Genomic DNA, 26,438 nt, shown 5'->3' with positions numbered 1-26,438 from the left:
ACCCACACACTTTTTTTCATCATGCCCCTGTATATTACAATGACTTACATTCTGGTGATGGAAACCTTATTTCTTTCCGACTGGGGAGTCATTAAGAAAACTTTTTTTTATATTACAGCAGAATGTATACCGTATCAAAGTACGTATATACTGTTATGGTTCATTATTAAGATAAATCTGAATAAAAAGAAGCCGCACTCCTCCTGCAGAATGCACCAAGAAACCAGACATATTTTAAATGCATGTACCTGTAAAATAAACCTTATGCCCATTTCACATCGGTAACGCGCTCTCAGTCTGACGTTAGTGCGCATGCACGCGCTGCTCAGTGGGCGGGGCTGTGAATGTGGACTTCACTCTGACAAGCTCCTCTTCAGTCAGATTTCATGTGTCTAGTGTGCTGAGCTCCCCCAACTCAACTGCGTCATTTAGCCTGTGAACGGGCTTATTCAACATTCTGACCGCTTGCAGTTGGGCTGCATTGTATCCGGGAAACTTTTTTGGACGTAGGACGTGTGTTCTTTCTCGTCGGCTCAATTGTTTCCGTTTGGATTGGCTGACCCTCATTTCACAGCCCGGTAAGTTACTTAAGGTTTCGCCTGACCTGAATTCACACCATAGTTCTCTGAAATCGGATAAAAGCGTGTCTTAATGCAATTTCGGAGACACCACCCTTTTTCATATCGATCTTTCAAGTTTGACAAGCATGATAACGTGACTGTTCACCCCCTTGACTTACTGTTTTTATGAGAGAATATCACACTGTACATTGAATCTTAATAAGGACCTTGTGCATTTTCGTTTAGTACTTCAATATTGGTTAAAAGCCGAAATGAATCGTTATCAGTCAGTTTATAACTCATGTCCTAATACTGATTTATGAATGCGAAAATGTTCCTATTTTAATGAATTGTGTGTCAATTCATGTCATGCTCTGGATGTGTTTAAACCCAGACTGACTCTCTGTCATTATAATGTAATGTAAAATACGAGGAGTGTAAGACTCATTTTAACGACGATTCGATTAGTGTCATGGTTTGAGGTTGCCGACGCGATTCCCGGGTATTGCTTCATTTAGAATGATACGTTTTGAAACGAATTAGTTTAAGCCAATAATTCTTACCTGTGTATCTGTGAAGTAATTAACTGAATACTAGGCTAGTATATAGATTGGACGGCCTTTATGAGTCCCACAGAGGGGAAATTCAACTGTGATGTGCCCCAGCTTCCTGTTTTCTTATAAGGGAATCAAGTAAAAATTAATTATGGACACCAACAAGTCCCAATTAATGGCAAATGCAGTCACATTTGATTTGGAAAAAAGTGCGACCAACACCTGAGATTGAATTGAACCAGGTTGTATGTTTATTCAACCTGATCAAATGTTGCTTGCGTCTTTTTTATTATTATTCATACTGTATTATTTCTTCATTAAAAACTAAACCTGAAATGGAGGCAAAATCTGATCTGATCTGAAGGTAAAATAAAGTGCAACATGAGCACTGATTGAACCGCTGTGTGCACTAATATTTAACAGCAGTAACAATGTTGGTCATGCCTTGACGGTCAATTGGAGAGGTTTGTTGTGTTGTCCTTATAGTTTACTTAACTGCTGTAACGCCAACAAATTGCAAGCGACCTATATAGCACATCTCTGTTCTAGCAAAATCAGAATGTTTCAGAACACTGGACTGCAGTGATGGCTTGATCATTCTCACTTTGCCATCCAGCTGGATTGTGACGATGACGTCAGAGGCAGACCGACTCAATCAAGTGACTTTTAATGTATACTGCATTATTATACCAGTGCAGAAAAACACATTTTATAGCGGTAGATTAAACGTAAATCATTATTTTCCATCGATACAATCGATTGATTACATTTTAATATGATGCTACATCAACACTTGCCATTCAGAAGGCCTACCTGCCGAGCACAGATCAATGTAGTTGGATTATAGGAATATTAATGAATACATCACTGAACGTGATACATCCTTACACCTCTACAAAATACTGTTCTAGTGTGGTTTTGGTACTGTTACTTCTGTTACTACTGTGTATGATAGTATAACTGTCAAATAATGCATAGGTACATCTTTGGAACACTTGGAAAAAAATGGGTAAAGAGTGAGAGAGCTATTCAATTTAGATCCTGGTGGAATATATGAACAATAGCATCACCTTTGCACTGTTTCACAGTTTCACTGTGCTACTTGCCATTGTAGCCTGAAGTCATCATTCCACACTCCAATGTTACTCCAGGCTTCTACATGCAATGGTGCAATCTTGTTATCTGATGACACTCTGAATTTAGCAGATGCCTCATGCCTTTAGAGAAAAAGATCAGGCATGGCACATTTCCATATGTGTACACAACTCTTTTAATAATTTTACCACAAATTCCAAAGGTTGAATTACTCTAATTGCTAATGTGACAACAAAGAAAGCTGAAATTGATTTGTCCAAAATACATTTTGTGACTTGAATATTCTAAGTCATTCATTGCAACAAAAATGTACAGTCTGAGTGAGTACAGTCTTAAATAAATAGCTTAATTTGGTTGAATTAGAAAACTGATGCCAACAAATGTGGTATAGCTATAGTGGGATGAAAAGGAATGAATCATAATCTTTACTTTCCACCACGTACTAAAGGAGTCTGATCAAATGACAAACAAATCTGTCATTCAACTTGTGTGGCATGAAACTCCCAGTATGAGTTGCTTTACTTCACCAGCCCGGTGCGTCAGTGCAAGATTGGCCTGGCAGGAATGAATAGTGATGAGGATGTGCGCTGACAGCTGAGCCTTTCAAGACGTCCTGCTCCATGACCGACTGAAATGTACCATGTGGTCCATTTTTATCATGCTTTATCATGCTATTATATCAGGTTAGGAGAGTCCTTTATCAGCATTATCATCACCACCACCAATCATGATATGATTTGGGTCATGTGAGTTAATAATCTTAGGTTATTGTAAACAGAATGGTGACGACTACGTCTGCCTGTTCAATGAGAATGTCACTTGAGAACACTTCATTAAAGGATGTGTGATGCAGTCCTGTTGGTATCCATGCAGTGGAATGTGGAAGCATCAGGTGGTGAAGGATCACCTGATTCGTTCAGTGTAATAGTACTCATATAATCTCTGGGTATTTAGCATCTGTCTTGCAAATATTAAAGTGTAGATGTGTCATACATCACAAGACTGTGTCCTTGATAACTGATGCGGATCAGATGCAGATTTTATGGCTATTGTTTGGTCATTGTCAGAGCTATTCATGTTGCAAGCGATTAATGAAGTCTCTATTGCTAACATCTCTGAAAATAGGGTGGAAAATGCTTACCGCATCTACAAAATAAAATTTGTAATTCAGTTCTGTTTCTACTCAAGCACTGCTGCGTCTGTAATTTTCAGTCCCGACGCTGAAAATATGCAGCGGTGAAGGTTAGTTAACTGATGACACACAGCGTCTCTGATGTTACAGAGCATGTTGTGGGGAAAGTAGGTTACTGGGCCATGTCCTGCAAGCTGAAGGCTAGTCTGACTGTTGCTAGAGCTGCTTAGTGTGACTCGGCATGCACAAGTGGTGGAGCGGTGTGCAGCAGCCAGGCTCATCGTTGATACATGCTGTCACTTTAAGGAAAGCCAAGCAAAGCTGCCAGCAAATTAAATCGCAAATCTTCAGCCCATGTTGATTCATCTGTCAAACACATGAAATGGACCAAAATCGAACTACTGGTGGACGAGTGGGGAGAGAAATGAACAAAATAGAATTGCCAGCTTTGGTTCATTTGGAAACCAGAATTCGATGCTATTGGCTTCAAAATAATGCTTGTCCTGTTTTATGCCTAAAATGCTATTTCACATAAATAAACATAGTTAGTTTGGGTTCCTTTACGCACCTTGCTGATTAACTGTAAAAATCTCTGTGTCAATTTAAATAGCCGTGAACGATTTTTTGGTTCAGCATGTAAAAAACATAATCCTTGCATCAATAGACCTCGTAGGAACGTTTAATTAAGATCGTGTCATTCTAAATTTTAATTTATATGGCCCATGGGCCCTTAGCAGCTCATTGTTTGTTTAGAATGATGTAATAAATCAAATGACATTTTAAGCTTGTAATAGCATGGCTAAATACTCTTCCTTACTGCACTAGATACATTTAAAATGTTAAATATTTGTGTTTTAAATTCAGGGTTGCTTTTAGTTTTCATTTATAGTTCAAGTAGGCAACATCTGCTCTTTGCCTTGAGTACGCTTTCCCCAAAAATGTTGCTCTTTTTGTAACACTTTGTCAACCAACAATCTTTTGTAACAATGTAGAAACATGCTCTTGAAAGTATCACAGATGAGAAACATGCTCAACAGAGGTCACTCAGAGTTCAAAGTTTTTTTTCCCCTGAATCTATAAATAACTTTAATTAAATTGCTGGGTCTTGCCCAGTACTTTTGCTTTGTAGGGATCCCCTTCACTGGAACTTTGATACGCTGAGTTTCTCCCAGTGCAATGTATGTAGTCAAGCCTTTCTCCTAAAGAGCCCCCTCTCCTTGCCCCCACCATCTCGGCTCTGTGGAGGAAAATCCTTGGGGCAAGTCCTGAATTGTATACCAATAACTGTCTTTGTCCTGCAGCTCTTCACACTGTTAGAACTTAATGTTAATTATGAGGAAACTAATTGTATAATCTCTCTTGCCTACACTTATAGGCACGGGCCCCTCTGGTCACCCCTTGACTATCCGATTTTCTGCAGGGAAGCCTGAAATTATCATGTTTACATGTTTTGTTGTGTCACTAAAGGGAGGGGGGCTTGTGAGATGACAGTCACACTGTACATCATAAGTTGTCCTACCTAGAACTTTGGTGAGCTGCTCGACTGCAGGTCACACTTCACTTACATGTTGACAAAGGCAGATGAAAACTCCCCTGCAAAATCAAAATCCCAGTCTAGGCCCCCCCCATATGCTACTAAAGCACTGCAGGAAACCCTGTTAAATGTTTTTTGTCAATATATTTGTGAATATTGTATGTATGTAAATTTGGGGTCATTGAAGGGCTGTGTAGCTAACAACTATCTCTTGATCTCAGAGTGAATACAAGTGACATTCATTTGGCCATAAGCAATACATAATCTGATATTTCCATTATGCTATGGCATAAAATAATTGGCAGTGTGAACGGATTACTTTGAATCTTGTTTTTTTTGTCAAGAGATGTCTCATTGTCTTGGTGCGAGTGATTCATCTCTGCGTTTACTTGCACCTGCAAGCTGTGATTCAGAAGAAGCAGACTGTTGGACGCGGCTTGCAGGCGGTGCTAACTGTCTCACTTCTGGTTGGCAAGATTAGTGTGAGCCTGTGAACATAAGGTATACAGTATTTACTTTTTATCGACATCACCTATTGCCAAGTTTTGTTGCCAAGTAGTCAATCTTCATGATCTTGCATGACCACCTCATCATTTTCTCTCAGTCATTAAGTTTCGGGCTCACAATATTGACCTTATGGATGTGTTATGAGATAGCTGTCAGGGGACTGAGGTCACAGTTAAATTCGTAATTGGAATAGATCCTCTTCAAAGATCAATAAATACTGAACTGCCCACTGTGGTCATGTAATTGTCATCTAATGGCCATTGTCAATTAAATCAGGGTTGTTTTTCTGTTCTAAAATAGCTTTCTGTCAGAAATGTTTGTCAGTGTCACATACCCTTCTAATGAGTGGCGGTTTGAGATGTGACATTGAGTTTTGTAATGCTGTTATCTATATATGTTACTCAATGAATGGTGGGATTATTAAAGTATTGGATGTGACATAAAGTCATGTGATTTAGTCAAGTCAATACAGTAAAATCTATTCTGAACTTCTTTATGTACTCCTGTACTTTTATGATTACGATAATATGTAAAACAAGCAGATTAAAGCCTACTAATTCTGTGTATATTGACATGATCTTTCTCATTGAAAGCTCAATTAGTGTTCCAACTGAAGGTAGGTTTTAATGTCCACCTCCATTTGGGCTCTCTCCATGGATTTAAATGCAAGTGTGCTTTGATGCTGTGATCTCATGAAAACCTCCCTTCTCTTGTCGATAAAGTGCATGGAGCCAATGGTGCCATCCACACTAACCACTGAAAGCAGAAATGATGTAGTACACATGCCTAGCCGGTATGTGCAGTATCTTTAAGAAAAACAGAGAGAAAACAATAACATTTCCATGGAAACAGTGACATTGGTGTAGATGTTTATTGTTATGAGTTTTACTTGACTATAAACTGAGCTATTAGAGCTCTAACATCAAAACTGGCAAGTGCCCAAGGCAGTGTTTTACAAAGCAATAGAGAGGCTGTGTTTGTTCACATGGCGACGTTCAAATCTGATGTTGAAAACATGGTACACAGTAGGAACTCATCAAACACATTACTGCTCTTTGAAATATTATCACAACATATTTGGCACCTCTTTTTGCACTGCCTTGACAGAGTTTCAGCTAGGCATGCATCCTAATGCGCTGCATTCAGTGCGCTGCACTTGGGTGGTGCATGAGAGATGTCCGTCCATACATCCATCCTCATCCGCTTATCTGTTGCGAAGTCGCGGAGCAGCAGCTTCTGAGGGTTGTGCCTAATACCCTTCTCTCGCCCTACATTCACTTGCTCTGACTTGGGGATCCTGAGATGCTCCCAGGTCCGTGAAGAGATATAATCCCTGCACCTGGTAATGGGTCGACCCCATGGTCTTCTCCCAGCTGGCTTTGCCAGGGGAGGCGTCCAGGGGCACCCCGAACCACCTCAACTGCCTCCTCTCAACGTGACAGAGTGAGTGAGTGACAGAATACCTCACCCTATCTCTAAGGGAGACACCCGCCAACCATCGGAGAAAACTAATTTCAGCCGCTTGTATCCGGGATCTCGTTCTTTCGGTCATGACCATAGGTGAGAGTCTGGTTAAGATTGATTGGTAAATGGAGAGGTTTGCCTTTTGGCTCAGCTCTCTCTTTCATGCAACAGTTGTGCCCAGTTGTTCTTTATGGACCTCCTTAAAAATTCACTGCCATTCAGTGACCAGGTGTAGTTACAGCAATGTCAACGCCAATTCTGCCAAAGATAATGAACAGCGCCACGTGAACAATGAGCCCCCTAAAGGTGATAATTTTCTCCAATCAGTTGAAGTTCTTCTTTGAGTTTGGTTCGAGAAAATGAAAGTTTGCCTTAGGACTTGGCCTCTCTGTTGTGTGTGGGCTTCTCAGCTGTTGACCCACGTTGTTTATACTATTCGCAATGATTATTTGCTTCCCATTACAAGAGTGTCTGAAGATCTTGTTTTAATATTACTGTCACAGAATGAGCTCTACAGTGCCAATATGACATCGCCGGTTCCACATAGTTTTCAAATGCATCCACCCTGGTTCCATTTTTAAAAAAAGTACAAGTGGTTCCTGAAAACAAAAGGCCTTATGTGAATAGGGCCTGAGTCTGCTTGCATACATGTAAAATTTGTCATCTCCACTCCTTTTTCCAGACTGGTCCAAGCAAATCAAGCCAGCACAAGGTTATAGCTACACAGTGGCTGGGAATGTCAGTCAGACCTGCTCGAATTAGGATGAAATAGGCCACAACCATCCCATGTGACTTAACATAAAAAAACCTGCTAAAATTGTGGTTTCTGTTTTGAAAATATCAGCCAGTGAGTGAAGGCTGAAAATATGAACAGTTGTAGTAGAGTCCTGGCAGTTAATTGTAATGAGAAAAATATCATTGGTATGAGCTTGAAATATATACCAAGAATGAGAGTATAATTTCTTAGTTTCATGATACTTTTCTTTATTCATTATGAAAATAAGTTTTTTGGTGTTAAGTTTATGGTTTATGGTTTTACTTGTTTTAAAGTACGTTTCATTATATGCGTGGACCATTTTGGAACTCAACTCTCAGCTTTGCTTGGAAAGGCATGCTTGCATTGGTGTTTAATTTCCAGCGACTTTCTTACTTCCTTCTGTTCATGTTGAAGATCTAATGGCTTTTAAGATACCAGCTCACCCTATAGACCACGTACTTGTTCTGATAAAACTCCAGCCACGTTTCATCGAGCTCAAGTATTTGTGATGTCTATGTAAAGACTGGTGTCTCGCAGCTACCTTATGTGTGGGCAGGACTGCAGCGCTGAGGTATGAGAGGACTCAGGGGTATAGTTAGGAGAAGATGGTTGGAGCTGGGCAACTATTGGAGAATTTCAGGCATTAGTCATTTTGCTTTCTAAACACTCGTATGCCTTTCAAGGCGTAAGATAAGCAAACATTCCTGGGGTTGTCCATCATCAACTTTCCATTCAGGCTCCCAGCTGCAGTCGAAATCATGTGGTCTGCAGAACTGTGATTCACATGATTCTGTAGACTATGACAGGAATTTATGTCACCCTCTTTAACCTTTTTAGCTATGACAGACAAAATGTTCAGCTAGTTATATAACCCCCCTCTACAGACGTCATCATCCTTGCTGATGATCTTTTGCTCCAAAGCACACAGTCATTGTCCTGTGTGGCTTCAGGCTTAGATGCACCAGAGCACAAATAAGACTTTTAGATGCTTCTTTATTTATCTTATTAAACAAGCAAATACACATTTGCTTGTTTCTGTTGCTAAAGCTTGTCAAGCTGCCTTAATGATCAAAATTCAACAGTGGTTGTGTCTCGTATGAATGGCTGCCAACTCAAAGGTTAGTTTACTTAGTTGGAAATCAGGTATAAATGAACTCATTCATATTCCATGCCTATTTCTTCTGTTTGCATCACCTTTATCTCATGTTTACTACTAAAGAATGAGGTGTGGCTTGTCTTTTGTTTTTTATAGCAGAAAAAAAGGAAACAGACACTTTGACAGTTTGTGTCGAGCCGAGCCACTATAGTTGACCTACATATGATTCAGGTCTCTGGGTGTTGGCTATGTGTGTGTGTGTCTGTGGTGTTACTAGAGACACTACCCTGCAGGAGCTTGCAAACAAGCATGACAGTTTTGCAGCGTTTTGATCTTTTGAGGGTCTTTTCATAACTGTGATGTCAAGAGGAAAAACCTCATCCTGAAAGTCTGTTTGATTGCAGTGAGACCTTTTCAGTTCATCCATCTGTGTCCTAATTAAAGGAAAAACCACATCAATATTTTAGTTAAAAAGGGCGACATCAACAAAATTCTTGACAAAAAATACCCAGAGAAAAATCACTGCTTCCTAGGGCTGCTCAAATATTAAGTAGTTGGTTGTAAATATTAGCAAATAACGCAGTTGATTACTAAATATTTGACCCAAATAACACTCCACACACAAGCGGATAGCCGTCTTTCTACGTGGTGACGAGGGACCAGGCTCACCTATAGTTATTGTGTATGCTTGTGGTTGTTCAGAAATTAGTCATTAGATGTAAGCCACAATGTTTAACAGAAAAGTGTTGTATATTATTTATCTATTGGGGTGCACTGATCAATCTGTGCTGATTTCATTAATTTTGCTGCAACACCTATTCCCTGAATCTTCCTCACAAGGTCTGGCTGACAGGCCTGCCCTCCAGTCTTGACGTCTGGATAACGTCAACAGCTATCATCCAGTGCACCATAAACAGATCATGTCGATAGCAATCTCTAACACATCAAGTAACATCCGACTTACGACCGGGATCGGTTCTGACCAACTGGTTGTAAGTCGGATTGGATGTAAATGCCATTCAAAGCATCAGCTGGTCTCTGCTGGCAGTAGTCGTAAGTACGGGTGGACGTAAGTTGAGCAGGTCGTAAATCGGCTGTTACTTGTACAAGTCTGAAGACTGAAATAAGTCATGAATGGGCCACAATCAAATCAAACTTCTGATATGCCTGCGATCAGCAATGAACGTTTCGCATTGTTATGATCAGAACTAAAAGTTTGAGACAGGGCGTTCAGATGTCTGTTTATTATTTTTTGCTTAATATTTTAACCTTTAACCACTTTGATATTTGGGCATTTATTTCTTTTAGTACTACAAAAACAAATGCATTGTTTGCAATTAATTTTAAGTTTTTAGTAATTTTTTGATGTAACATACACAACCTGACACAAGCTTTCACTAAGCTACATTGGTAAAACACAGAAAAGTTGGACTAGGGGGCAGAAATTTTCACTGTGCTCCTTTTCATTCTCTGTGAAATTATAGCTAGGAATGTTGACTACACCACACTGAACATGTCGGAAGCAATGTAATATAATACAAAGAAATGTAACTAATGCGCATGGCAAATATAATCGGAATGTATTTGAGGAAGTTGAAATAAAACATTCAGCTCACACCTTACTTGGTTTATTTATATAAGCAGAAAACTACTGTTGGTTTCAGACATTAAAGGTGTATCCTGTCAGTTATGTAAAAAAACGATATCAGGCCAAATCTGAATTGACTGGTAAAGCTTTTCAAAAACCTGCGATTGGTATGCTCCCATTATACATGCATATTTTGGAGTGAAGCCTCATCACCTGTGCCGTGGTCAAAGTACAGCCTTATAAAACCCTCTCTTGTCGATTTAATTGTTTGCTCAAGAGCATCAAGGTGGTAAAAGAGCGCAAATGTGTGATACAATTCTCTTATTTAGTCATAATGTCATTAAAACACACAAATGCACAAGTCCATGGGAAGGATGGTGACCTTTCTTAAGGGCTCGAATTATATGTGCTCCTCTCGACATCAATCAGGCTGGACGCTTTGTGTGCATGTGCATGTCACCAGTGAGTGAAATAACAAACTTGCCACTGTGATTGTTTTCTTTCCTGAGCGCTAATGATCCTTTTGTCATTAAAAATTCAAATGTCATTATCCTACTTCTTCATCAGCCATTTATTATTATGATTGTAAACTCATTTCATGCTGGAAGGGAGCCTCGGGTGAAAATAGTCTCTGTCTGTACTTCACAGAAAAACCCAGATGACAAATGTGCAGCTCTCTGTGGTGTCAAAAGTGTAATGCTCTAGATGAATATGTCGCCCTTAGTTTTTTTTTTTAATTTCCTGCTATTTTTAATTTTAAGTTGGAGCCTTTTCCAGCTGGATGTAAAATGTAACAAGAAGGTGTGTGTGCGTTCAAGAATCTGGATGGAAAGAAAGTAAAAAAAAAAAAAAATGAAAAGGCAAGACAGGGTTATTTTTTCCATAGCAGGCCTGCTGAAGGCTATTTGAATACACGTCAGTGTGAAAGGAGAATGAGTGTCTGGTTGTGGTTTTACAAACATTTGCCTCAATGAATCAATAATGATAAGCATGGTTATCAGCTAAGGAGTCCTTGAGGCTACTCTCACACAAATTTAATCATGGATGTAACCTTTGCTCCAGGTTTGAGACAGTGGCACAAAGAAAGCCCTGCACTGCCCTTTCCACCCGTGCCCTAGAATCATGACCCACATACTTGCTCATACAGTGCCTTGATAATTGAAGCTTTTTTTATAATGAGCCGCAGCAGGGGAAGATAACAGACATGGAATAATGTGATGATTCATTTAGATTTGTTGGAATAATATAATTATAAGTCATTTTTGGAGCAGCTCTACCTGCTGAAAGTATGTTTTCTTTCTCATTGAAAAGTGGCGGCCACCCACAGTGCCAAAGCAGCAGCAGTCAAGCTAATGTATTTAATTAGAAGGCAGCTTGGGTAAAGGATCGCCAAAAGTATTGACAAATGTTTCTGCCTAAACACAGAGTGCACATGTGAAGTGACAGACAAAAAAACCCTGAACGGTTAAGCTGCTTTGTGACGGACGTTGGTTCCACCTTGTTGAGTAGGTTCTCTATTGCTGCAGTTGAAGCTATGCCTTTTATTATTTGCAATTATATACGCACGACACTTCTGTTTATTTATTTTTTTTCCCTGTAGAATTAGAACATCGTGCAGTCCTGAGGCAACTATGTTCAATTCAACTTTTTCTTTGTGTTGCTATCATGGTATACCGTATGTATTTATCAGAATCCGCCATAGTCATTGAGGATGCCACCAACTATAAAAGTGCTTTGGAATAATGAAAAAAATCCTTGAGAAAAGCCTCGTTTGAAGTTTGATATTCACAATATTACAACAGCTGTACTTACTGTTGACGCGCTGAGGAGCCATCTTGGAATGCGTGGGGAATCTGACGTAGGATCCGACATAGGGTTGTCTATTAGATTGGTGTGCTAGCCCTGAATTGATATACAATATAGCCAACGGTCTTGTGTTCATGATATCTCCTTGTTCTAGTCATTTTCATGACTGAGTAATCTTTGTGGTTTTCCCATTCCTGCTTCCACTTGTGTCAAATTATCTTGAGCAACAATTCCAAACTAGCTTTCTAACTAAATAAAGTCACTTTGTAACTTGTTTTCCATCTTTGCTCTAACCTGGACAGCTGCGTAAGCATTGTTTTTTGGGTTCACCTTTGAGGAGTGTTTAACAGGATCGTGAAGGAGTTTTAACATAATTAAATGAAAACTGTCTTTGATATTTTAAGCCCGAACATTGAATAATAATCATACCAAACGGATAATAGTTACAACTTGTGGAAATGATTTTATTGTGTTTTGGAATAAACACACATAAAAATGCACAAACTGACAAATAAGCAGACCTAACCCTTTGACAGATTAATTCCCCAAATGTAGTCTGTACTACAGAAAATTATGTTTCATGTGATCTTAATGATGGAGGAAAGTTTCTTTTCTTTTCTTCAGTTTTATTTTTCAAGCTTCCCATGATCTCTTGTGAATGAGTGTCATTGAAGGTTTTTCATAAACCTTAATTCAATTACACAATTGTGAAATGTCACTGACTGACCTCATGAGTGTTGGACACAAGAGTCACATGTGGTCCCTGTGCCCACCTCTAACACTGTTAAATAAGAGAATGGAATCACTTTTTTTTTACAGGTGAGAAACTGGAATAAGGTCATTAACAAGGTAATTTGTGTGAATGCAAAAATTATTCTGTCAAAAGGACAGTTGAAAAACATTTGATTCGATGTGAGATGTCACAGGTGAATCTCTAGAGACTGTGCTATATCCGTGAAATATTTACGTACTGTAGCGGGACTCCGAGACAGAGGGCACTGCATTTATGAATGTTTTCACTCCGGATGTTTTAAAAAGTTTCAGATGCAACAAATGCCACACCGGACTCCAAAACGATTCCGTCTCCGCAACACCTGAGAAAAGCTGGTCATCTAGCTCGGTAAAATTAATGATTATTTGTTATCATTCCGAATGTCACACTCAGACCGGTGGGTGTTGCTAAGCGTCTGCTGCTGAGGAACCAGCAGTCTCACTTTCATGAGCCCAGAAAACTCACTGTGCTCCGTCAAGTGCTGGAGCTTTAAATGGTGTGTTTAATTTGAAAGCGCTTCCCTGCACAGCATTTTCCCGTGCATGTGCTGCAGGATGCATACTTGACTTACGTGACAGATTGAAAGAATCTTCATGGCAGACTGATGATTCAAGGCTGCTGCTGATTGAGCAGCAAGTGCAGCGGGGCTTCATCAGAGCTCTGGCTGTCACATGTGATCAGTCGTTGTGATCGGCAATGACAGGTAGTGATCATGCTGAAATCAGCCGATCATGATCGGTGACCAATCAGAGCATCCCTCATTGCGAGGGTTCAGTCTTGGCCTACGGCTGCATTAGCTGCTGTTCTCTCAAGGCCAGCAATGCAGAATGGTAGCACTTCTGTGGAGGGCGTCTGTTGGTCAACCGTTACTGCTGTTGCAAGATTATCCACCCCATTGATTGCATGCGAAGACGTAAGAGATGTTCAGTTCTCTGGAACATCTCCCCACGTTCGCCAGATTACATGTGGCTTTCAGTGCTGCTAAGAACCCTTGACCTGGACATTTTGTGACATCCACTCAGCAAAAGGTGTCAAACACAATGCAGGGCATTAATGAGGGAAACAGGTGGCATTTTCAGAAAAGGTAATTTTCTTCACTGCCACACTTAAAGATGATGGAAGAGATAAAGGGTCCGTCACTGCGCTCTGTTAGAGCACATGCAGTCATTGACTGCCAAATGTTAAGAATAAAATGCTTTGATGCACTTTGTATTGTTTACTGGCTGAATGATGTAATGTTTATATCATTACTTTTTCTTCTTGATGATGCATTTTTTGACTGGTGCGACTTACACGCTGGAGCGGCTTATAGTCTTAATAGAACTGTAACTACGACTCAAAACCTAGTGGATGATACAAGCTGCTGTCTAAGAGTCGGAAATTTACAGCTGCTTGATAAATATGGATGATATTTATAATGCACATGTCAAGCTGTCAACTGCCATGGCAAATCAAAGCTACTTTCATTTTGATCGAGCATTATTATGCTCACAATGTTGCCAAATATAAACTCAAACTCTTCCTGAGATTTCAAGATCATGATTGATGTAAAGAAACTTGTATTTCTGGGATGTGAATGATTAACATTTAGAAATGCAATTCCATTATGACGTTAAAGCGACTTGACCTGTCTGAGAGATTTACCACCGTTTAATTGAGCATACTAATGACTGTGTTTCTGATGCTTTAGCAGACGAAAATAAACGTTTTAAGGAAGAAGCAGCCTTACACAAGGGTGAAGGAAACACCACACATTGTTACCATGGGAACACAGAGCGAACAGCAGAGCCACAGTCTAATTAATGACAGTTGGTGTTTCAGCAGAGGGCCACAATGACATCATCAATACCAGTATCTTGCTCTTGATATATGACTAATTACCCAAATCATATGTGGCCTGAAGAGTCGGGGCAAAAGGGGCTACACATTGGTCTGATGCACCCAAGCTTACTCATGAGATGAATGTCATTTCGTGATCTAATACAGCGACCTAGATACAAAATATTGGAACTAATCTTTATGTAGGCGGATGCTGAATAATGCAGGAAATTGTGGGAGATCTTTCGTCGAATCTTGGATGTCTCACACTTGTTGGTTGCTGGCATGGCAACAATTTAGACTACAGGGTTTCTGGATCAATACCCAGTAGTATTTACTTATTTAGCAGTGCTTTATGGTTCGCTCATTGAGAAACAGACAATTCACGGTACCAAGTGGAGCGTCTGGATAAGGATCAATCCAGTTTGCTTGTGTGACTGATTTGCAGACTCATGTATGGCTTTATATGGTAATAAATGCTGGTTCTGTCACCTGTACCTTTTCCACCAGATTGCTCTTACCTAGTCATCACATTTTAAATGTATTGTGTTATCATCTTATACAGTACAGTCACATGAACAAACAGCTTTGTGTCATAGCTTGCGCCAAGAAAGCAGTATGGCTATCAACAGGCTTCAACTTAAGCCACGTGATTCTGTCTCACCTTTTCTGCCGGGGAGATCATGGAGGACAATACAAACACCCAGCTGACACCCCAACGTGAGCAGCTTGTACCAGAAAGGAATTCAAATTGAACAAAAACTGTAAACACTGCAGAAGAAAAGCAGGGAACCTGCTCTCTACTGTATAGCCAAGGTGCAGCCATTCAAAACACAAGCTTAATATTTGAAGCAAACTTTTAATATCAAACATAATTCATAAAGTTTTAGATTCTGTATGTGATCAGCGTGATAGACAGGCGTAGTTTTTTCAGAAAAAAATATTTATTTTATATATTTATGTTTAATATTTTTGTTATCATTAATTTTGGCTTGATAACTGCGTACTGTGTATACGTTTGTGATGGAAGTAAAATCACTCATCTAATTTGTGTATTATGACATCACCAGCCACTGACCATAGTGAATTACATAACTTTTACGGATGTTTACCTGAGCCATTGGAGATACTCTTCTCTCTGACCTCTCAAGCTACAATGATGATGGCTTGGCATCATCATTGTCGTTTACAGGAGGCTGTGAACACCAGAGATCTGGTTTTCATCACAGGATGAATATTCCTTGCTTAGAACAGTCAAATTCAATATCTTGATCTCTGTTATGATCCTACCATGTAACTACAACCTCACTCGTCTCCTCGAACGGGCTGTGGTTTTCAAACTCTATTTACCCCAAAACCTTGAAACACGCCCTCAAATGTTGCTCAGAAGTTACAGTCAGAAGATATTGCTTGTGTATTTAGTCCATATTTGGTCCTTGGCTTATTTAAATGTCACAACGTTGCCTGTTTACAACCGTGGCACAGTTGCAACTGCTTCATCTGTTGCATCTGACCGAGGCCTAATGAAACAGTCATACAATCACTGAAACAATTTAGCCCCAAATTCTTTAGTGGCAGAAGGTGTTCATGAAACTTGAAACATAAGCAGATCCATGCATTTATAAAGAGAAAATACTTATCTTTACAGCACAAATATAAATAGAGATTGGGAGTTTACTGAAACTGAGGTAGCCGGTCGTGCTTTTAATTTTTGCCATAGTCAGCCATAGCATAGACAGCCATATTACAGCTGTCAACCAATTTTGTAATTATGTTGAGCAGGAATTATGTTGCTGATAAAAACTTTTGGTACTTTTTGACTTGAAGTTCAGCCTGAAATTATCCCTATCTGAAGAATCATCCATTTTATCTGTCATTTATAGACAATTTAAATCCAGTTGCAGAATGAAATTGTGGCAACAGTTACATGCACATCATATACGTACAAGTCCATTTTCCCATTAGATGCTGTTGAGGTAAATGCATATATATTTAAAACTTTGCTTTAACTGCTTGTAGGTTGACCTTAAAAGATCATTTTATTTTTAGAGAATTAATATTTGGGCTCATAGGAGCTTAGAGGGAGGAACAGGAACAGTAAGAAAAAAAAGAAAGTATATAATTTATATCTACGCCAGAATCATGTCTGCCTCCAAATCTGTCTCCATGTCTAATAAAGATACTTATTTTCACTTTATTTTACATTTTAGTGAGGGGACACTTAAGTTCAATACGCCATTGAACTGGAAGCTGTATTTCTGCACTGTTTATATTTTAAGGCTGCAGGTTTCTATTTTCATCTTTCATTAGTTGTCTTGTAGTGATGTGGAAAAAACAAATCCCTTATTTGGTCCCTTGTCACGGTGTAATATCAGGTAATGTTCTGGATTACAATGAATGTATTTCTTATGAAGCCTGCTCTTCTGGTGCTGTACATGACATTTAGATGCTCAAAGTGAGATACAACTTGACCATTGGTTGAAACTCACAGTAAACTCCAAACTCCTGTCCTGGTGGCATCATTGCACACAAGATGACGTTAGAATCCATTCAGATGCTTCCCTGCCATCTTGTACCAATCATCAAGCCTTTTTTTTATATTTTCCTCAATGTTAATATATATATATATATATATATATATATATATATATATATATATATATATATATATATATATATATATATATATATATATATATATATATGAAAGAATGTATAATGTTTATTTTATTCACTTTATGCTTACAACATACTGATGATTAATTCTGAGTCCTGCATTACTCAACTGTTTCTATTGAAACATATTGTTTGTAAAAGTAATATTTACAAAGATCCAGATTCATTTTTTTCTGCTTGTGTTTCGTGTTGGCCATGATGAATGAAACCTTCCTCCTCCTAATCTTCATCTGGGACGGCCTCCAGAATGCAGTTGAGAATGAGCTGGAGAAGGTGGGTGGAAAGCTTGAAATGGTTTGCCTTTTGCTGAGCCCATTTGGAAAATTATACAAAACTAATGAATTCAGTCTGGGGTGTCTGTGAGGTTACACGTTTCCAAGTGAAGCCTGTTAATCACTTGTTCTCGGAAGGTTTTGTTTAGTAAAGGATTGTGTCTGAAAAAAGTCCACTGACAAGCACAGAAAGTCAGATCCTCTGACAAACAAGGAGCTTAAATGACATCAGAGCCAGTTAGAGTGAAAACTTCAGTCATGGCGTGGACTTGAACTTCACAACATGAGCTCACATACCATCTCATCAGCTTTTCACAAAGTTTTTTCTGCAGCTGGGTATTTAGCTGCTGGCTGATTGAATCTGACGAAAGATTTTGCCTTCATTCATCCACTTTCTGTTTATAACTTTTCTCTGAGGACCATTGTTGGCCAGTGGTGGTTGGTGATGAATGGGGAGCAGAATAGAGGTGTATTGTTCAAACTATTGACTCTATAACACTTTATTTAGTTACTGTGGTTTCAAATATATACAATTTCCCATTTACAATTCCAAACTCTGCATTTTACAAAATAAACCAGGGGACCTTTTGCTATGACTAAGATCGAGAAGACAGTCTTTTGACTTAAAATCTGTGATCATTGATTTGTTCCCCTGACCTCTTTTTTTCCGTGGACTTACTTTGGTATACCTGGTGATATATCATCTTGTGGTATATCAGCTGCTCTAACTAAACTATAATCACCAACAAAAAATGTTATTGACTGAACTTTTGACTTCTGTTGTGATGTCAATTGAGTACATGTTAGTTAAAAAATGTCTAGTTTATTTTGTACTTTTTCTCTGACCTCACATTAATACAGGCACAGGACTGCATGTGGCTCACGGGCTGCCCTCTGCTCACCTCTGGTCTAATGCAAACAAAACGAATATTGGTCCCTGTATTGAATTTGTTGAGCGCTGCAATTGTTAAATATGTTTTGTCCTGGTCACTGCTATTCAGGTTGTTTTGGCCAAACATAATAATCATCAGTTTCCTGGCTGAAAAAACAGTTGCAGAACCAGCCCCTCCATCATAATTATGGGATTCAGACAGCCTGTGATATTGTGAAACGTTGAGAGCAAGTGGGGGACTTTCATCTTTCAAAAGTCAGATTTGTGTGATATACTCTTTGTCTTTCATGGGTGGAGGAAAATCAGTGTGTGCTACTAGAAGAAAGCTTAATTTGCAGAATCCCCATTTTGCAGAATGAATGTCTGTTCTACCCTTTGGCAAAGGCCAGAGTGACCCATTTAAAGGTGTTGTTACGTCTGAAACAGCCTCAAATCTGTTAAGGGTTGTCAACTAACATATACCTCACTCAATTACTGCCCAGTCCAGTGGCATTATGGCAATTAGTTAATTGTACTTTAATCCTAATGTGATTGTAAAAGTTTACTTTCCACTAATGACTCCTTGTGCTTCATCTAAGAGGTTTTCTGCTTAATGTTTTAAGTAAACTGCTGCTCACTGTGAAGCAAACTGCAACTTGTGTTAACATGCAGTGGCAGCTTCACACAAGAGGTCAAAGTTCAGAGCTGAATGGGGCCAGTGTAGTGGGGCCTCTCCAAGTCCGGTGGCTCACTACGGTAACTCTTTTACTGCAATGTTCCATTTGTAAACACAGAATTGACCTTGTTAAATAGCTCATAAACTTAAAATAGCAAAGCCCCAGGATAGAGATATGCGTGTAATAGTTTTGTTTTACTTTAAATTATTGTTGATTTGTACCCTGGCTAGTTAGCATGTGACTGAAGAGCGGCAGGTCTGTGACTGAGAAAGGCTATTTCTTTCTCATAAACTGTTCCACAACAGAACATTTTGCTTGATTTTTAAAATTTGAAACCATGCACTTTGTTTTCTAGTTTGTTATGTAACAGACTTCCACAGAAACGAGTCAAAACAGTAAGCGGACTCACTAAGAGGACTCACTTAACTTCGACAGAAGTGATCTTTTTTTTTCTTTTATTGCCTCTCTGTGAACATATCTCTATGATTAACAGATGATTAAATTTGATTAACAACAACTGACACTTGAGACGCCTTTGTCACAGTTAAACACTAAGATATTTGAAGCAATACATTCATGAATAAGTGTGGTCAAAGTCACTCACCGACATGTTGCGAGCTCCACTTTGCCAGAAGCTAATAAACTTGTGCCTCAGGACTTAAGTGGTAACATTTTTTAATATGATCCCTACTGCTGTAGAGTTAGGTAAAACCGCCTCCCCAACTTTGTAAGTCACCAGCACAAATGTTTCATGGTAGAAGCTTGGGTTGAGAATTGAATGAAGATACTTACGAGTGCAGTATTGCAGAGACACACTAAGCACAGATACACAAAGCTTCTTGTAGACGATATGAAGCCTTCCTGTCTGTAAGTCACCTTTCCAAGTTTAGAGGAAGAAAGCTCATTAAATTCATTGCAACACAGTTCTATAATAGTTTCTGCTTTAATGACGGTACCAAAGGTGACATTAATTACATGATTTAATCCAAACAGTCGTTTCAATAAATGCATTATTCATTCTCTCTTCCACCTCTGTAGGTTTCCACCGCACCCTCTTGGCAATATGAAGACTTAACTGTGCCCACTTTTAATCAAACACTGATAAGACCGCTTTAGAGTTTTTCTTCTGTCCGTCACCTTCTTTTATAAATTCAAAAGCATATTCCAACAAACGAGTACTCGACCCCACAGGCACATACACGATTCCTTGGATCATTTGACAGACTTAAAACATTTTGAGCAGCTCCGTTCCGAAGCCCTTGAAATTAGTCATGCAGCCTTGTGACCCACATTTCATCTGAAGGGAAAAGGCAACCAGGAAGTCGTAAAAAAATAAAAAAGGAAGTGCAGGGGGAAACACTTGAGAGGCAAAAACAAAACAGTTCAACTTCTTATTATGTCGAGTTTCCATCATCAGCTGCTGCTGCAACGCAGATTCCTTCTGTCAGATGTAATAAATGTTTTGTACGGATAAAGAAACGCAGATTGACATTGCAGATTGACTTGCCTGTACAGTTCAAATACAATCCTAGATACTTGCTTCAGCTCATCTTACATGTTATATAGAAATTAACATTACACATTACGTTTCACCGGATTCTACCCTCAAACCTACACCCCTCTTTGATGTACATCGTAGAGCGACTTCTTTACTGTGGTTATATTTTTTCCTTAGAGATAAGGAAGTGTGTTTTGGACAGTGAGGGGTATACATTTGCTTTTCCTTAAGACTCCATTATGAAGGCTCAGTCGATGAAGTAAGAGGGTGAGAACATCTTGACAGTGTTCAGGTTGTTGCAAGCTTCATGAATTAAAATGTAATAACCTTTTTTCTTTTGTTTTTGTCAATAACAAACATTTCTCTTCTGAGACTTAGATTTTTTTTTTTTTTTATCAGTTAAGTGACTATTTTTAGATCACCCTCAAGGAAGCTACTCCATAAAAACTGTCAACAAAAGCAAGGTTGGTGTAGCTGGTTCAACTCTGTAGTAAAGTAAACATGTGTCTAACAATTGTGATGTGAAACAAGTCCAAAACATAGTACTAGAACTTGTTTGGGAAGGATATAGTAAGTCTAACTGCTCATGCAAAATTTCATTTGAAAATGTTATATGAGGAAAAAATATATAAATGATGGAAGTATGTTTTCAGCAGAGGAATCGAATAAAAGAAGAAAAATGACATAAGTGTAATACACAGTAATGAAACATGAATAGAAAGTAATCATCATCATCATCAACGTAACATGGTTAAAGAAAATAAAATAGAGCAACTTAACCAGCTTTTATTAACATTTTTATGAGCATATTCCAAGAAATAGAGGCTTTTAAAATAATAATAATAATAATTATTATTATTATTATTATTATGTTATAATTATTATATATATTAAATGTGCATTAGCGCCACTTGCGATTGTTTGAGGCAGTCTGTGTTTTAGCAAAAAAAAAAAAAAAAAAAAATGTGGAAATTACTGCAACATTATTATCGGTGTGATTTATGAGCGTGGCTCCAGAAGATATTCGGTTCTGGCTATTTATTCCCCGCATGTCAGCGCTCAGCAGTTCCCAACTCAGTGGACTAGAGCGATAAACGGGTCTGTGACCCGTCCTCCCCTCTATGTCTGACTCAACTCATCCCACCGAAAGACTCGCGGGGCTATTCCCCCGAATCGAAATATACTTCTTGCGTTGTGTTTAAATGGCTTAAAACACGTGTTAAAGATTGTGATCTGCACCCTCCCTCTTCCTCCTCCTCCTCCTCCGCCTCCACCGGTGAGCTGCTCCCGCTGCTGCCGTCGTTTGACGAGTATTGAGCTACCAGCTGACCTACTTTCTCTGCTCTCCTGTTTACAAGCCACTGCCAGCGGAGGATGTGGAGCACAGTGCCTGGAAAATACGCCGAAGCAGACCAGCAGACATTAGCGATGCGTAACTAGATGAACGGGTCGTGGCCGAGCTACGGACCACTTCATATCAGCGCTTTATTAACTTGTTATGTAATTGGACGCCGTTCTGTAGTGGTCAAACCAGAGGTGGGAGCCGGCGGCGATGTTGTAGCTCAAAATAATGCTTCGTGTCATGCTGGTTGGACCTTTGCTGCTGCCGCGTTCTCGAGGTATGTGAGGTTCTATGTAGTTTCTTCACGATTGGTTCGGCGCTTTCTGCAACTTCCATCTGAATGTTGGAGGGGTGGGGGGGGGGGGTGGGGGGGGGGTGGGGGGGGGGGAGAGCTGCTGGTTAATCATTTCACATATGGAAAGCATAATTGCTGCGCGCCTGTCATGAGCGCTGGTGCTCACTATAACCTATTTTCACAATAACCTCGAGCTGAAAGCGTGCAGGAAACAAATACTTGGTACATTTCTCGGTAGGCTCAGGTCAGTCTGACATTACCCAACCTGGCAGCTTTCAATCTGCTTGACTTCACTATACTCACCCTCCTGGAGCGACGTTTCCTGTTTAGTCCTGAGATGAAGTGTGACAGGATCATGTATTTACAACGCACATACTGAGGAGCTATAGGGTCACTGAGTTCGCTCGTTTGCCTTCCCCCTGCTATACATTTGTAGGTGGGTTTACAAGCAAGAAAACACTTCCTGTTTTCTTATGTTGCAGAGATGCTTTACCATATAAATCGCAATACTTCACTGTACTATTGTAGTAAAAAAAAACATTAATTTACATATCTTCTTCCAAGCTGTCTGAAATGAGGCTTAGTTGTCAACGTTGGCAGAATGTAAAGAATATTACTGTAAATCTTCACCTAAGCATCTGACAAGGAAGAAAATGTTTTCCAGGTTTTAGGAATGGTTGAAATATTTCTGTCCTCCTTTGACTGATGCCATACTTCTTTCTGACTCATTCACCAGTTTTCATGCATCTATAGTCATTTTCAATTTGTCGGACCACTATAGTCGTAGATTTGTAGACATTCTTTATTCTCTCAGAGTGCACTTGCTGTTTTAATTATTTCTGGAGTGTGCTTTGCGTAGCACTACTAAATCGTTCTGTCAAAGGAAAGACAATATGGAATGGTGAAACAACAGTTATGCTGAATAATTAAAACTATATATTGCAATTAACATTAAGTAATAATGCTGCCTTGGCTGACTAGTCACCTGGGAGAAAAGTTGATCTGAGCGCCTCTTCTTCTCTGCCTGCTGGGATCCAAGAGATTCCAAGAGATCTAATTTAATAACTTACTGGAAATGTCTCTGACTCCCTGATTTATTGATATGCTTCCATGTTCTTAATAGAAGAAATATATTTTCCTCTCTACATGGTTATAAAAAGTATTATCATTTGTTCACCCTTAGTACTGAACCATTAAGCCATTGATGTGAGCTTCTAATTCATTGAAAACTGAGCCTGTATTGGTCCTGAGAAAGAACACTTCACACACAGGAAAATGTGTGTCTTTTGCTATTTGCTATGTATGCGTCACATTTGATACATCTGATCGCATTGTATTTTTCTATTATAACTAAGTGAACCGTAACAACACACACACACACATTTCCAGAGTTTTTGTATTTACATTCATTCACTTCATTGATGACTGCTCTAGTTCATCTTGTCTGTTTGGGCAGGGCTTGCGCAGAAGCCTTTTGATACTTCAGTATTTTGAATGCACATGTCAAACCTTATTGAGGCGACACAGACTTTGATTCATTTGCCGACTTTGATAAAGGAATACTGATTTGATGTTTATTCGTCGTAGAGTTAATAGATTTCTAATCAATCGAATTAAGGCTAAGTCTGTCACGGCAGCTGGCCCTATTCATCCTTAATGTCTACTCCTCACAAGTAGTCGCACTGCTGTCCCTTCAAAGGCTTGTGTGTCATTTATGAGAGTGTCTCTGTCCTTTTGTTCATGTCCTTATGAACTTGCAGCTTTGCAATGGGAACATACTTGCAGTGACACCTAGGTAGTTCACTTGTCTTGTTTTTTTGCACTTTAATCATTTTCACATGCATTTTCATATACATTTTGGCTGTAACTAGATCAAATTATTCGAAGTAACACAAGACTCGTATCCATGCGTCAGAGGCACATACACGTAACTGCACATTTGCATCCTTAAACCCCGTGGCACGTGCATGTAAAAAGAAGAATTACATTCATACAAACACGAAAAGTAATTTCGCCTTCATTTTCTAAGTGCACAGATACAAGTGGCTAAATACGAGCTCTTGAAACCGCAATTGTTTTCCACCTCAACCACCGCCAAAACGGGTGCATAAGTTCCACATACTCGTAGAACACGATCCGTATGTGCGTGCACCCTTTTGCACCTCTTTTCGCACGTGTAAATAAAACTGATGCGCACTCGTAGAAGTGGCGGCAATACGTGCCTGTTACTCCATGCGCGTTCCCGGTAGTCACGTGACGTCTATTGTCCAATCGACTTTTTTTTATTACTAATTATGGGCTGTTTATGTTCAGACAGTGCTTAAAAAGTGCAATCTACGTTTACATGAAGAGTTGGACGTGTTAGAGTGGTAAAGCCACATATTGGTTTGCATTATTGTTGTAATATGCACTTAAGTTTGTGTGATTTATCAGTTTAGTAAGTCTACAGTTGGAACTGAAGTAGACAAATAAACCATCTTTCATTTTAATTAATGCTTCATTTGCCTTTATCTTAACATAAGAATAGCCTATAAGAATTATATATACTGAATCACATATGGTTTATTCGTATGCAGATTAATTTATTAGTTGTGTTTGCTGTCAAATACATGAGAAGAGGACCTTGAAAAATAATCGCACATTTAATCGCAATTGCAATATTCAGAGAATAAAAAAATCGCAATTAGATTATTTTCCAAAATCGTTCAGCCCTAGCCTCTACTCCCTAAATGTGATCGGAACATTGCAGTTGCCATGTTGTTTTTAATGTCGTTTAATTCTTGAATTCTTTGCCAGCTCCTTGTACAAGCTGTCACAAGTGACTCGCTAACTTCTAAAAATGAACAATTGACTGACACCATTTAGTGTGAATAGCAGCAGGTGTCTTGTCGTCATTAAAACGAGCAAGAAAACAAGAACGAAGAAGTGAAAATGTAGATTTGGGTCACAGCAATAGCTTCTCATTCCACCAAAGACAAATAAGTAAATGGTGTTGTTATTGGCCGAGGACATTGCTGCTGAACAATGACTCCATGTTGCTTTGACTATGATGATTTTTATGTTGGTATGCTACAATCAGTCATTGTTTTGTATTCCAGTAAAGCATAGTAGTCTTAGATCCTGTCCTACAGTTCTGTATCAGAACCTTTGCAATCCTCGAGGTCTATTTCTTTGTTAAGTTGTATAAAAATTTAATAGCTTTTGAAGTGTCCATCATTCATTGTGAATTAAGGCAGTGACAACGTTCAGCATAAACTGGAACTGGAAATGGGAAGAAACTTGCTCTTATGTATTCTAGCCTGTGTGCTTGTTTGATGGCTTGGGGCTCTGCTCTATCAGAGTCAAGATAAAACAACGGCTCTAAGATGAAGAAAAGTGGGAACATATGACATTGGTGATCTGACCGTGGGTGCTTTGCAAAATGCTTAAACGCCATGACGTCTTTACATTTTGTAATTATGCTAAAAGCTGTACTAATGAGCCTCCTAGTTTGTCTTGATGTTCTTAATCATCCTGATCATTATGTGCAAAACGTTTTTCCCCCTTATTAATGTCTAACTGAGTAATGAACTCTGCTTTCTGATGAGTTACACCAACCAGCAGAATTCATAGTCATCCATACCGAAGTCTAAATGTGGGTTGACATCAACATTTGATGAAAAATCCAGTGGCGATGTTTGACCTTTTTGATGAGTCAGACAGCGATTTTTCCTGGTGGCTTTGTGTGACTGTATTTAACGTTTAAGAGTACCATTATTCAGAACCATTCTTTTAGCTGTTGCTGAGTACGCTCCAGTTTAAATGCATCTTAGTTGCGTCACTCAAGAAGCCTGTTAACAAATGGATGTCCTTGCGAAGCCAAACATGAGTTTGAGATGGAGGGAAAAAAAAGCCTGTTCATTTGCCGTTATTGGGCTTTTTCAGCAGTTGCATAAAAATAACAGCTGACTTTTATGTATCCTGTTGAATGTAACAACATCCTGAAAGAACAAACCATGGGGTAATAAAAATGCAAAGTTTGCACTTCATGTCTGCAATAGAGATTTATGGCTCTCATTTGGACTCAGAGTGTATGAGGCGGGAAAACAAGGCCTCCTTTTTTTATTGTGTTTGCGCGGGCTGAT

The 26,438-nt window shown here is 39.1% G+C and overlaps 1 protein-coding gene across 6 annotated transcripts in view; it reads left to right on the top strand.

Moving 5' to 3' along the window:
• Positions 1–350: 350 nt before the first annotated feature.
• Positions 351–26,438, top strand: part of npas2 (neuronal PAS domain protein 2) — a 56,131-nt gene continuing 30,043 nt past the window's right edge. For 4 of the 6 annotated variants that reach the window (XM_053848040.1, XM_053848039.1, XM_053848037.1 and 1 more), the window contains exon 1: positions 352–578. The gene's annotated coding sequence lies outside the window, so the exon portion shown is untranslated. Of the gene's footprint in view, positions 579–21,602; positions 22,297–26,438 lie in introns of those variants that run through there. The other 2 variants (XM_053848038.1, XM_053848035.1) reach the window with 2 other exon arrangements.

The sequence above is a fragment of the Synchiropus splendidus genome, chromosome 17, assembly GCF_027744825.2.
Source record: "Synchiropus splendidus isolate RoL2022-P1 chromosome 17, RoL_Sspl_1.0, whole genome shotgun sequence".
In the NCBI taxonomy this organism is placed as follows: domain Eukaryota; kingdom Metazoa; phylum Chordata; class Actinopteri; order Syngnathiformes; family Callionymidae; genus Synchiropus; species Synchiropus splendidus.
Note: the sequence above shows the minus strand (reverse complement) of the source record. Positions and strands in the feature narration are given on the sequence as shown.